Source organism: Sinohyriopsis cumingii, chromosome 17 (genome assembly GCF_028554795.1).
Source record: "Sinohyriopsis cumingii isolate HCF-2022 chromosome 17, ASM2855479v2, whole genome shotgun sequence".
Lineage (NCBI taxonomy): Eukaryota > Metazoa > Mollusca > Bivalvia > Unionida > Unionidae > Sinohyriopsis > Sinohyriopsis cumingii.
The window spans coordinates 59,030,947-59,043,208 of record NC_142977.1 but is presented as its reverse complement, the minus strand read 5'-3'; the positions used below and the strand labels follow the sequence as shown (position 1 = coordinate 59,043,208).

Below are 12,262 nucleotides of genomic sequence, written 5' to 3'. Positions count from 1 at the left end.
GGAACTGAATTAGTACCGTGAGTTTTGTGGACTGAACACATTTGCTCGTGAGATGCCACAGGCCACTCTTGCTTTGGCAATTCTGGCATTTGTCTCATCATCGCTTTGGACTGCACGCGACTGCTACTGCCAAGACAGGTGATCTTGTCCACTGCCAGGTGGGTTTGGCCATTCACGGTGATGGTATCCTCTTGGTAACCAAAACAATAATTTCCTTTAACTTCGTCTTCGGCTGTAGTCTCCTCAGATTGAAAACCAATCCGGCCCACCGGCATCTGATATCGATATCATTATCCTTACAGTATGGAGCGCTGGGCGATATCGGTACCGTAATGGCAAAAGATCACGTGATAACCAGCAGGCCGCGCCTTTTAAATTCTCAATTTCGAGGTCAATCCTATTGATCACACCTTGGAATATATGCCGATAACTGCAGTCGGATCACCTCACCTGTTTGCGAAAGAAGGATTGTCCGAAAAATTGCGAATGCATCTAACTACTTTTTCATTCGTAAGCTCTAGGTCAATCGTACAGTCATTATCTTCGTAGAAACTGTCGAGGTAGTCCGAATAGATCAGGGTTTATTTGTTGTTTCGGAGACATTTTCAGCGAACAAAATTAAACATTTTTTGTAAATTACTGCGAAGACTTGAAAAATCCGAGGAAATATGGAAAGGTCGTTGAAAAATCCAATGACGTATGGTGAGGTCGTTGAAAAATCCAAGGGCGTACGGAAATTTCTTTGAAAAATCCAAGGGCTATGGAAAGGTCTATATATGTATGAACAAACAACCATGTACAGCGATTAACTGACACTTACACAGAGACAGAGCTGATGATCCTCCGACAATATGAAGAAATTGTCATACTTCATTTTAGCATCGAGCTTGTTTTATTTTTAATTTGTAACTCAACAATTGTGACAATTTATTCATACTTTGTTGAACTAACCGGTTTTCAAACTATGTTGTATGACGAAATAGACACACATAGGGATCATATTCGCTTCAATTTGCATACACCCACCTCATCTTTCGCATTAGGATTTACGAAAATAAAATAAAGTCTTTAAATTAATGTAAATAAGAAAGAACTTAAAATAATATTCAAGGTTCCACCGAGATTTGAACTCGGATCGCTGGATTCAAAGTCCAGAGTGCTAACCATTACACCATGGAACCATTGTAGCATGTTTCGACAAGACACTTGTAAAAAGTGTCTCCACTGTTCTACGCCAAGTTCTGACAGCGGCCATTTAGGGGCCATGTTCTGATGACTTATGTTATTAGCAAAATCGCTAATTTTACCAGCCAACCAGATGAAGTCTTACACCTTCGCCTTTCGGAGACTGTGCGGTGTGCTAAAGATCGTCGTGGTGGGCCGAAAGATTGGAAATTTAAAATTTCTGAAAGCTGCATTTCCATTGGCTAATTCCAAAATTAGTAGAATATGACCTCTTAGAGGTCGCTCTCAGATCTTCACGTGAGACAGAGGAGATTTGAATTTAATCAGATTGCCCCAGGCTTGTATCTATCAGTGTACATAGTTGCCTTATCTTATGTATACAGGAAGTGTAACTATGCAGTGGGAACACGTCACGAGTTGTAATTATATTGACACTAAATATGAAAAGAACTGTAACCCGACTGGGAATATTCTTATTCAATTTTTAGAAGGCAAATGAAGTACCTTTGTTGTTTAAGGTATAAAGTACATTCTGATTAACTTTTGTAAAAGAAACATCAAAGAAAACGCTGAATGTGGCTCTAAATTAACTGATTATGATAATGGTATCGATCCACATCTGAGAAGTGTAGATACATGTTCATTATTAGAATTTAGATAAAATTAAACAATGTTACATGTAACTGAGAGATGTGAGTCTTTAGTGTAGTTTCCCAATTTCACCTAGTAATACATACTAATCATCTGTAAACAATATTCTCTTATACATAGTTTTTTATATTTCTTCTATGAAATCCACTAGTAGTACGGAAAAGGGTCTTTTGTCTCATTCAATAACCTATGGGTCCCCGGACACCCATTCTGGCCTCTAACCCTTTGATAAGCTATCCACCACGCGACATATAGATGTTTGGATACTTTTTCTTGATTTTTCTATGACGTCCATATGGCTTTTCGGATGTCTTCCCTGCTCTCATACGTAGAACCCTTGAGTTGGATCTGTATTCAATATATATACACTGTACAAAAATGCTCACTTTTCGGAGAATTTATTTTGCGGGCAATAAAATAAGTTCCTTGCTCTTGCTATGAGCAAAAACCCATGAAAATGTTTATATTTTATTTGCTAATTAGTTATATCTGATACATTGACCCTCACAAAACTATTTTATTTATGAACCTGAGATGAAATTCTACATTTGGCCTCTTTCCCTAATGTAATTGTGCCTTCGAACAATGGACAAGGTATATTCCATAATTTAAATGTCTTAATCACTCAGCAAAGAGAGAGAGAGAGAGAGAGAGAGAGAGAGAGAGAGAGAGAGAGATTCACAAGTAAGTTAGTTTCTTCACAGAATAATAGAAACCACTAGCCAATTTCTGACTGCAGTTGTAAGATATCTGAGCAGAAAGTAACAGCTACTTTATAAGTATGCAAGTCAGTTTAATGTGAGTTATAGGCCACCAAGTAGTATTCCTCAGAGAAGACACAAGTCTCGGTTTTAAAAATTAAAGCCACACAAGTACCAGTTTATTACTTTGTGAAAAATGGGTTCATTATGAGAAAATGGCGGCAACCGATGCACCTGCTGGTGAAAGTGTTGTTCCGAAGGCATATGGACAGGACATGCATAGTATAGCCCATAAAACCCCTTAAGCTGGTCATTTGGTGTCAGTAAGACTTATCACAAGATCCTGAATCGTTTTTATTTGCTGAAAATTAAAGTGATGTTTTTCAGTACCTTAGCTCATCTTACACTTGTCAAATGGTAGGAAATCCCAATCAGAAGATATCTAAGGCACATCTGCAACCTATTCCTGCATTTGACCATTTGACAAGCCATCTAATAGAAAAATGGTAGACTCTCGGTTCTTTACCTAACACAAAGTCAAGCAAGCAACACTTGTTGACCATAATGTATGCGTCCTCAAGCTTTTCATAGCCAATTCCTTTAAAGAATATTAAAGCAAAACGTGTTCTAAAAGTTTAGGCAATGTTTTAACACTTGTTTGCCTCCCCAAATCTGTCAGCAAATTTTATGTTTGATTATTTCCAACAACGTATGCAGGAAGTAGACATTCAATAGTTTAATTTTTCTATCTGTCACCCTGAAAGTAATGGGGCTATCTCAAGACTGTCCGAAAACTCTCTCACCTACCCAGGATACATGTATACCATTATATTGAATCAAACCTTATAAAAGACAGTGATCAGTAAAATCCTGGATTGTATAATTATCGAGTAAGATCAGGAGAGTTTTTTAAAATATATAGTGTATCCCATATTGGTAATTATCACCAAATAAAAGACGCCATGACTACCCTAGGACAGCAAAAGACTGTCCCAAAACACCCTCAACTACCCATGATACATGTAGGCGATTAAATAGAACAAAACCAAATGAAAAGACAGCGATCTGTAAAATTCTACCCTGTATAATTATCGAGCAAGATCATTAGAGTTTATTCTTTTGTTGATACTTGCTGAAGACTGTCCCAAAACACACTCATCGACAGCAACATTCATATTTCAAAATATCTTTAAAGCTTCTTTCTAAAATCTTTAATATGACAAAGAGCAGCTGAATAATTACATCTTAAGGGTCCTATCTTTATATTTGCAAAATTCTTGAACCAAATTATTAATTTTAATTGGTTTGATAATGGCAAGAATTACAATAAAATAAAAATTTTTAAAGCTGTTTTTTGTTTTTGTTTTTTATATATATAAATACATTCAAAGGTTAAGGTTCCGTACATTAACAATGCAAATTAAGTATTTGAGAACAACTGTACACTAAATCTAATAATTCTAATCGCAAGTAAATACTTTTATCATGATACGAACATGATTTTCCACAGTTTGATTATTTGGGTTTTTTTTTGCGGCAAAATATGTTCCAAAATGAAGATCATGATAAGAATAATAACACCTGTAAGGAATGATTAATTGTTTTTAATGTCATTTTACCTATAAACTTTTTTATGTGCTATTGATGTTGATCTGAATTATTTTATTTTCGCGGGAGCTTATGTACAATATTATCACAGGAAAAGAAAGACGTCTGTGAGGTGCGTCAAAATGGGTGACGTACAATACAATCCTTACAACCAGGGTTCGTCCGATGAATACTCGTTAAGAAGATTACGAGGGAATATATCATTGTTATTTCTGATCCTTACTTTGCTAAAATAACTAATGTTTCCAAGTAATGAGAGATGACACTAAGAAGTAGATTTCTTAAACTTTGAAGGTAAATACTTCAGTGCGTCAAAACTGGGGTTGAAAAAGATGGACCACCCTGTTGTTGTGGATGCGTTTTTGTTTTCGTAAGGTGCTATAAATCGCTTAGATCTTCGAGAAAGCATATGGTTTTAGAGACGATTAAAACTGTGTTGCTAACGTACACCTTAAAAAAGGGGAGTGAAAGAGTTATCGACATAAAATGAATGCCGTAAAGGAAAAAAAATTAGAAATTTAGAGAGACACGAGATGGACAACAAAGACGATACTGATAAAACTTAGTATTTACATTGTTGCAGGACCAAATCTGTATGAAAACAGCAGTTGGAATGATGTAATTGTAAAGTTCAAAAACAGAATATACAAAGTTTGTAGTAACTGACATTGCGTTTGTCATACGACAAACTACGGAATCAATTCAGTTGTCGGCAAATCGCAAGATACAATAACGCAGAAGGAAAGTAGATCGAAAAACTTGCAAGCAACCATTTACAGCTTGCATCAATGAAAATTAGAAAATTCTTGACTAGAATTATGAATGTAGCACTTGCAAGCAGTCATTTACAATAATGCAGAAGGAAAGTAGCACTTACAAACTGCCACGTACAATTTGCATCAATGAAAATACAATATACATTGATAGAATTATGAAAGTATCATTTGCAAGCAGCCATTTACAATAATGCATCATAGAAGATTAGGAAATACACGCATATAATTATTTCGGTAATCGCCCTCCATATATGCCTGCCATATTTCCGACAACGTGTGTGTCCGATTTAGATTTTTAACGTAGCTTTAAAATAAATTCAGTCATATCGCTACGATGCCTGCAATGTGGCAGTTTATAGTGATGTCTAGCACTGGGGCATCATGCTGCAGACATGTAGCATGATGTTCCACCCAGACACATTATCCTGACACCAGGCCGAACAGTCCTAAAACTAACCTCTTAATGCTGTGCGACTAGCGAGGCAGCTGTTAGTACCTTTTTTGTAAGTCTTTGGTATGATGTGGCCGGGGATCAAACTCACGATCTCCCGCATCAGAGGCGGGCGCTCTAACCACTAGGCCACTGGAGCGGTTCGACAACGCAAGCTTTTAATTTCTAGGTTATCCTTGTCCTTTGACGATAAGTGAACAATTAAGAAAACAAAGTCGTAATTACAAAATTTCTAAGTGCAAAAATCGTATTGTAGTTGAAGAGGATTTAGATAATATATAGTTGTAAGTACGAATTACTGAGTTGTAAGTAAGGGGCTGTAAGTCGCTTCTTCTTCTTCTGTACATTCGCCTCCTGTTCCACATGAAACTTTGAGAAAAGTATTTGAATAAAAATAAAAAACCTAGGTTCCACCGAGATTTGAACTCGGATTGCTGGATTCAAAGTCCAGAGTGCTAACCATTACACCATGGAACCTATAGGTTACAACGGGTCATCTTCTCAAAACTTATTAGTAGGTTGTAGTATATGCGTATTCTTTACAGTTTTGCTAAAACATGTGCATGAGGTAGTAGGAGCGAGGCGATAATACTCAATAGGAAGAGAGCTATTCCAGTATCCAATGGCAAGGACATGCGCAAACCGCAATATGTATGTGTATGACGGGTTCGCACACACTGGCTGCTGAATGGAAAAGTAAAAATAAATATACACACATTTGGCGGGAAACGCTTTACAACGCAGGTTTGTTCTTTTCCTATCACCATCATATACGTGAATCAGAGGAATAATTTAGCGGTGAGTACCCTGTGGACACCAACTTTTGGTGTCCGCAATATAAAATGTTCCCAGCAAGAAGGTTTATGCTTTGAATCCGTGTCCATAACGCATTAAATTGGAATGCACAGAGTGGGGGGGAGAGAGAGAGAGAGAGAGAGAGAGAGAGAGAGAGAGAGAGAGAGAGAGAGAACAACTATAAAAGAAATAGATCATATTTGTATAACAACAATGTGATCGTAAAGTGTACCTTTTAACACTTTGCACATTAGTGACATTTATAATAAATGTGTACGAATACAGTTTCTAAGGTATCGAGTGCTGGTCAGTATCAGTGTTGTCATGGTAGAGGTCACATTATAGAAAAGGGATTCGCTATTTAAAATCGATATCGACTAATATATGCATATATTGATAATGAAACACATATAGTGCAGTGTAATTGACTCCTCGCCTAGAAAAGTGAGAAAGAGGTAACGGTCCGGAGCCAATATCAAGACATAAAGGAAATGTGTTTACGTTGCGCAATTCTTTAATTGCAATTAATAAATCAAAGTCGAAATTACAAGATATCTTTGTTTTCAAATGGTAATGTAGTTGCAAAGAATTTGCGAGATTGCCCTTTTTAAGTGCGAATTATTGAATTGTCAGCAAGGAGCACTAGGTTGCAACTCTATTGCGAAACTAGATTCATATTTCGCACTAACCCATTTCCAAGCAATACTGTATGTCGTTAAATAGCTACATACAATGTATCCTCTCATACTCGCTTCTACTATTGTACATTTGTCTTCTGTTCGACATAAAACTTTAAGAAAAGGTATTTTTAGGATTAAAAAGATAAACTTAGGTTCAACCGAGATTTGAACTCAGATTGCTGGATTCAGAGTCCAGAGTGCTAACCATTACACCATGGAACCTATCGATGATACAGGGTCATATTCCAAAAACATGTTAGGAGGTAGTAATATATCAGTATTATATCAGCTTACCGTTGGACTCCCTTGTGTTCATTTATATTACCGATAAGGTGCATTCATGTTGTCAGAGATTTCGTCTTACTTTATTGATAAAACGTTACACTCCTGTAATACACACAAACAAACACACACACACAGATGAATATGTATATATATATATATATATATATATATATATATATATATATATATATATATATATATATATATATATATATATATATATATATATATATATATATATGAAAATAATAAAAGTGTATATGAAGATTAAAAGTGAAATGCCTAAAAGATTAGTACTATTACGTTCGAGTGGAATGTATATTAAATTAGTAAGATACATTGAAATATCTTAAAGTGATTAAATAAAATGAAATTATGCTGGCTAATTTAAAATCAAGTTATAAAGTTCACTTATGACTATCAGGCTAAATTTAGGCAGATCAATACTCTATATATAAATAATGATATAGTATGTTTTTCCCGAGATTTTAAAGTTCTAAATATGTCATCATTTAACCATCAAGGCGATATTTCTTCTATATTCCTGTCTACGTGAAAACCTCAGAGTCTGGGACTCTGTCTTGAAATCATATCCAGATGAGTTTCTTTAGGAAGCCCATTGAAAATGACATTATTTTATTGATGGAATTTAAGTCCTTTTACCGTCTTGAGTTTGGAACACTCATTACTAAAATTCGCACCTGACTCTTTGGTGCGGAATTGAAAGCACATGTTTCAAACACATACTGGTCCAGAAAATGCCGCGGCTCATATCCTTTCATCTGCACAAAAGCTGACATCCAGATTTCATCTATACCGATAAATATAGGTTTCATCTATACTTATAAATGTAGGTTTGATTATGAGCACTCACAATCTTTAAGTTGTTGAATTTTAAATATCATGGTGTTTACATAGGTTTACTATGGGAACTGAATTAGTACCGTGAGTTTTGTGGACTGAACACATTTGCTCGTGAGATGCCACAGGCCACTCTTGCTTTGGCAATTCTGGCATTTGTCTCATCATCGCTTTGGACTGCACGCGACTGCTACTGCCAAGACAGGTGATCTTGTCCACTGCCAGGTGGGTTTGGCCATTCACGGTGATGGTATCCTCTTGGTAACCAAAACAATAATTTCCTTTAACTTCGTCTTCGGCTGTAGTCTCCTCAGATTGAAAAACAATCCGGCCCACCGGCATCTGATATCGATATCATTATCCTTACAGTATGGAACGCTGGGCGATATCGGTACCGTAATGGCAAAAGATCACGTGATAACCAGCAGGCCGCGCCTTTTAAATTCTCAATTTCGAGGTCAATCCTATTGATCACACCTTGGAATATATGCCGATAACTGCAGTCGGATCACCTCACCTGTTTGCGAAAGAAGGATTGTCCGAAAAATTGCGAATGCATCTAACTACTTTTTCATTCGTAAGCTCTAGGTCAATCGTACAGTCATTATCTTCGTAGAAACTGTCGAGGTAGTCCGAATAGATCAGGGTTTATTTGTTGTTTCGGAGACATTTTCAGCGAACAAAATTAAACATTTTTTGTAAATTACTGCGAAGACTTGAAAAATCCGAGGAAATATGGAAAGGTCGTTGAAAAATCCAATGACGTATGGTGAGGTCGTTGAAAAATCCAAGGGCGTACGGAAATTTCTTTGAAAAATCCAAGGGCTATGGAAAGGTCTATATATGTATGAACAAACAACCATGTACAGCGATTAACTGACACTTACATAGAGACAGAGCTGATGATCCTCCGACAATATGAAGAAATTGTCATACTTCATTTTAGCATCGAGCTTGTTTTATTTTTAATTTGTAACTCAACAATTGTGACAATTTATTCATACTTTGTTGAACTAACCGGTTTTCAAACTATGTTGTATGACGAAATAGACACACATAGGGATCATATTCGCTTCAATTTGCATACACCCACCTCATCTTTCGCATTAGGATTTACGAAAATAAAATAAAGTCTTTAAATTAATGTAAATAAGAAAGAACTTAAAATAATATTCAAGGTTCCACCGAGATTTGAACTCGGATCGCTGGATTCAAAGTCCAGAGTGCTAACCATTACACCATGGAACCATTGTAGCATGTTTCGACAAGACACTTGTAAAAAGTGTCTCCACTGTTCTACGCCAAGTTCTGACAGCGGCCATTTAGGGGCCATGTTCTGATGACTTATGTTATTAGCAAAATCGCTAATTTTACCAGCCAACCAGATGAAGTCTTACACCTTCGCCTTTCGGAGACTGTGCGGTGTGCTAAAGATCGTCGTGGTGGGCCGAAAGATTGGAAATTTAAAATTTCTGAAAGCTGCATTTCCATTGGCTAATTCCAAAATTAGTAGAATATGACCTCTTAGAGGTCGCTCTCAGATCTTCACGTGAGACAGAGGAGATTTGAATTTAATCAGATTGCCCCAGGCTTGTATCTATCAGTGTACATAGTTGCCTTATCTTATGTATACAGGAAGTGTAACTATGCAGTGGGAACACGTCACGAGTTGTAATTATATTGACACTAAATATGAAAAGAACTGTAACCCGACTGGGAATATTCTTATTCAATTTTTAGAAGGCAAATGAAGTACCTTTGTTGTTTAAGGTATAAAGTACATTCTGATTAACTTTTGTAAAAGAAACATCAAAGAAAACGCTGAATGTGGCTCTAAATTAACTGATTATGATAATGGTATCGATCCACATCTGAGAAGTGTAGATACATGTTCATTATTAGAATTTAGATAAAATTAAACAATGTTACATGTAACTGAGAGATGTGAGTCTTTAGTGTAGTTTCCCAATTTCACCTAGTAATACATACTAATCATCTGTAAACAATATTCTCTTATACATAGTTTTTTATATTTCTTCTATGAAATCCACTAGTAGTACGGAAAAGGGTCTTTTGTCTCATTCAATAACCTATGGGTCCCCGGACACCCATTCTGGCCTCTAACCCTTTGATAAGCTATCCACCACGCGACATATAGATGTTTGGATACTTTTTCTTGATTTTTCTATGACGTCCATATGGCTTTTCGGATGTCTTCCCTGCTCTCATACGTAGAACCCTTGAGTTGGATCTGTATTCAATATATATACACTGTACAAAAATGCTCACTTTTCGGAGAATTTATTTTGCGGGCAATAAAATAAGTTCCTTGCTCTTGCTATGAGCAAAAACCCATGAAAATGTTTATATTTTATTTGCTAATTAGTTATATCTGATACATTGACCCTCACAAAACTATTTTATTTATGAACCTGAGATGAAATTCTACATTTGGCCTCTTTCCCTAATGTAATTGTGCCTTCGAACAATGGACAAGGTATATTCCATAATTTAAATGTCTTAATCACTCAGCAAAGAGAGAGAGAGAGAGAGAGAGAGAGAGAGAGAGAGAGAGAGAGAGATTCACAAGTAAGTTAGTTTCTTCACAGAATAATAGAAACCACTAGCCAATTTCTGACTGCAGTTGTAAGATATCTGAGCAGAAAGTAACAGCTACTTTATAAGTATGCAAGTCAGTTTAATGTGAGTTATAGGCCACCAAGTAGTATTCCTCAGAGAAGACACAAGTCTCGGTTTTAAAAATTAAAGCCACACAAGTACCAGTTTATTACTTTGTGAAAAATGGGTTCATTATGAGAAAATGGCGGCAACCGATGCACCTGCTGGTGAAAGTGTTGTTCCGAAGGCATATGGACAGGACATGCATAGTATAGCCCATAAAACCCCTTAAGCTGGTCATTTGGTGTCAGTAAGACTTATCACAAGATCCTGAATCGTTTTTATTTGCTGAAAATTAAAGTGATGTTTTTCAGTACCTTAGCTCATCTTACACTTGTCAAATGGTAGGAAATCCCAATCAGAAGATATCTAAGGCACATCTGCAACCTATTCCTGCATTTGACCATTTGACAAGCCATCTAATAGAAAAATGGTAGACTCTCGGTTCTTTACCTAACACAAAGTCAAGCAAGCAACACTTGTTGACCATAATGTATGCGTCCTCAAGCTTTTCATAGCCAATTCCTTTAAAGAATATTAAAGCAAAACGTGTTCTAAAAGTTTAGGCAATGTTTTAACACTTGTTTGCCTCCCCAAATCTGTCAGCAAATTTTATGTTTGATTATTTCCAACAACGTATGCAGGAAGTAGACATTCAATAGTTTAATTTTTCTATCTGTCACCCTGAAAGTAATGGGGCTATCTCAAGACTGTCCGAAAACTCTCTCACCTACCCAGGATACATGTATACCATTATATTGAATCAAACCTTATAAAAGACAGTGATCAGTAAAATCCTGGATTGTATAATTATCGAGTAAGATCAGGAGAGTTTTTTAAAATATATAGTGTATCCCATATTGGTAATTATCACCAAATAAAAGACGCCATGACTACCCTAGGACAGCAAAAGACTGTCCCAAAACACCCTCAACTACCCATGATACATGTAGGCGATTAAATAGAACAAAACCAAATGAAAAGACAGCGATCTGTAAAATTCTACCCTGTATAATTATCGAGCAAGATCATTAGAGTTTATTCTTTTGTTGATACTTGCTGAAGACCGTCCCAAAACACACTCATCGACAGCAACATTCATATTTCAAAATATCTTTAAAGCTTCTTTCTTAAGTCTTTAATATGACAAAGAGCAGCTGAATAATTACATCTTAAGGGTCCTATCTTTATATTTGCAAAATTCTTGAACCAAATTATTAATTTTAATTGGTTTGATAATGGCAAGAATTACAATAAAATAAAAATTTTTAAAGCTGCTTTTTGTTTTTGTTTTTTTATAAATATATAAATACATTCAAAGGTTAAGGTTCCGTACATTAACAATGCAAATTAAGTATCTGAGAACAACTGTACACTAAATCTAATACTTCTAATCGCAAGTAAATACTTTTATCATGATACGAACATGATTTTCCACAGTTTGATTATTTGGGGTTTTTTTTGCGGCAAAATATGTTCCAAAATGAAGATCATGATAAGAATAATAACACCTGTAAGGAATGATTAATTGTTTTTAATGTCATTTTACCTATAAACTTTTTTATGTGCTATTGATGTTGATCTGAATTA

At 35.8% G+C, this 12,262-nt stretch overlaps 4 non-coding genes across 4 annotated transcripts; all 4 read right to left on the bottom strand.

Moving 5' to 3' along the window:
* Positions 1–1,109: 1,109 nt before the first annotated feature.
* On the bottom strand, positions 1,110–1,181 carry Trnaq-uug (transfer RNA glutamine (anticodon UUG)). The gene has a single exon. It is a non-coding gene; the product is annotated as a tRNA-Gln (tRNA).
* A 4,596-nt stretch (positions 1,182–5,777) lies between these two features.
* Positions 5,778–5,849, bottom strand: Trnaq-uug (transfer RNA glutamine (anticodon UUG)). The gene has a single exon. It is a non-coding gene; the product is annotated as a tRNA-Gln (tRNA).
* A 1,148-nt stretch (positions 5,850–6,997) lies between these two features.
* Positions 6,998–7,069, bottom strand: Trnaq-cug (transfer RNA glutamine (anticodon CUG)). Its single transcript has one exon. It is a non-coding gene; the product is annotated as a tRNA-Gln (tRNA).
* Positions 7,070–9,169: 2,100 nt separating this feature from the next.
* Trnaq-uug (transfer RNA glutamine (anticodon UUG)) lies at positions 9,170–9,241 on the bottom strand. The gene has a single exon. It is a non-coding gene; the product is annotated as a tRNA-Gln (tRNA).
* Between the last annotated feature and the right edge of the window lie 3,021 nt (positions 9,242–12,262).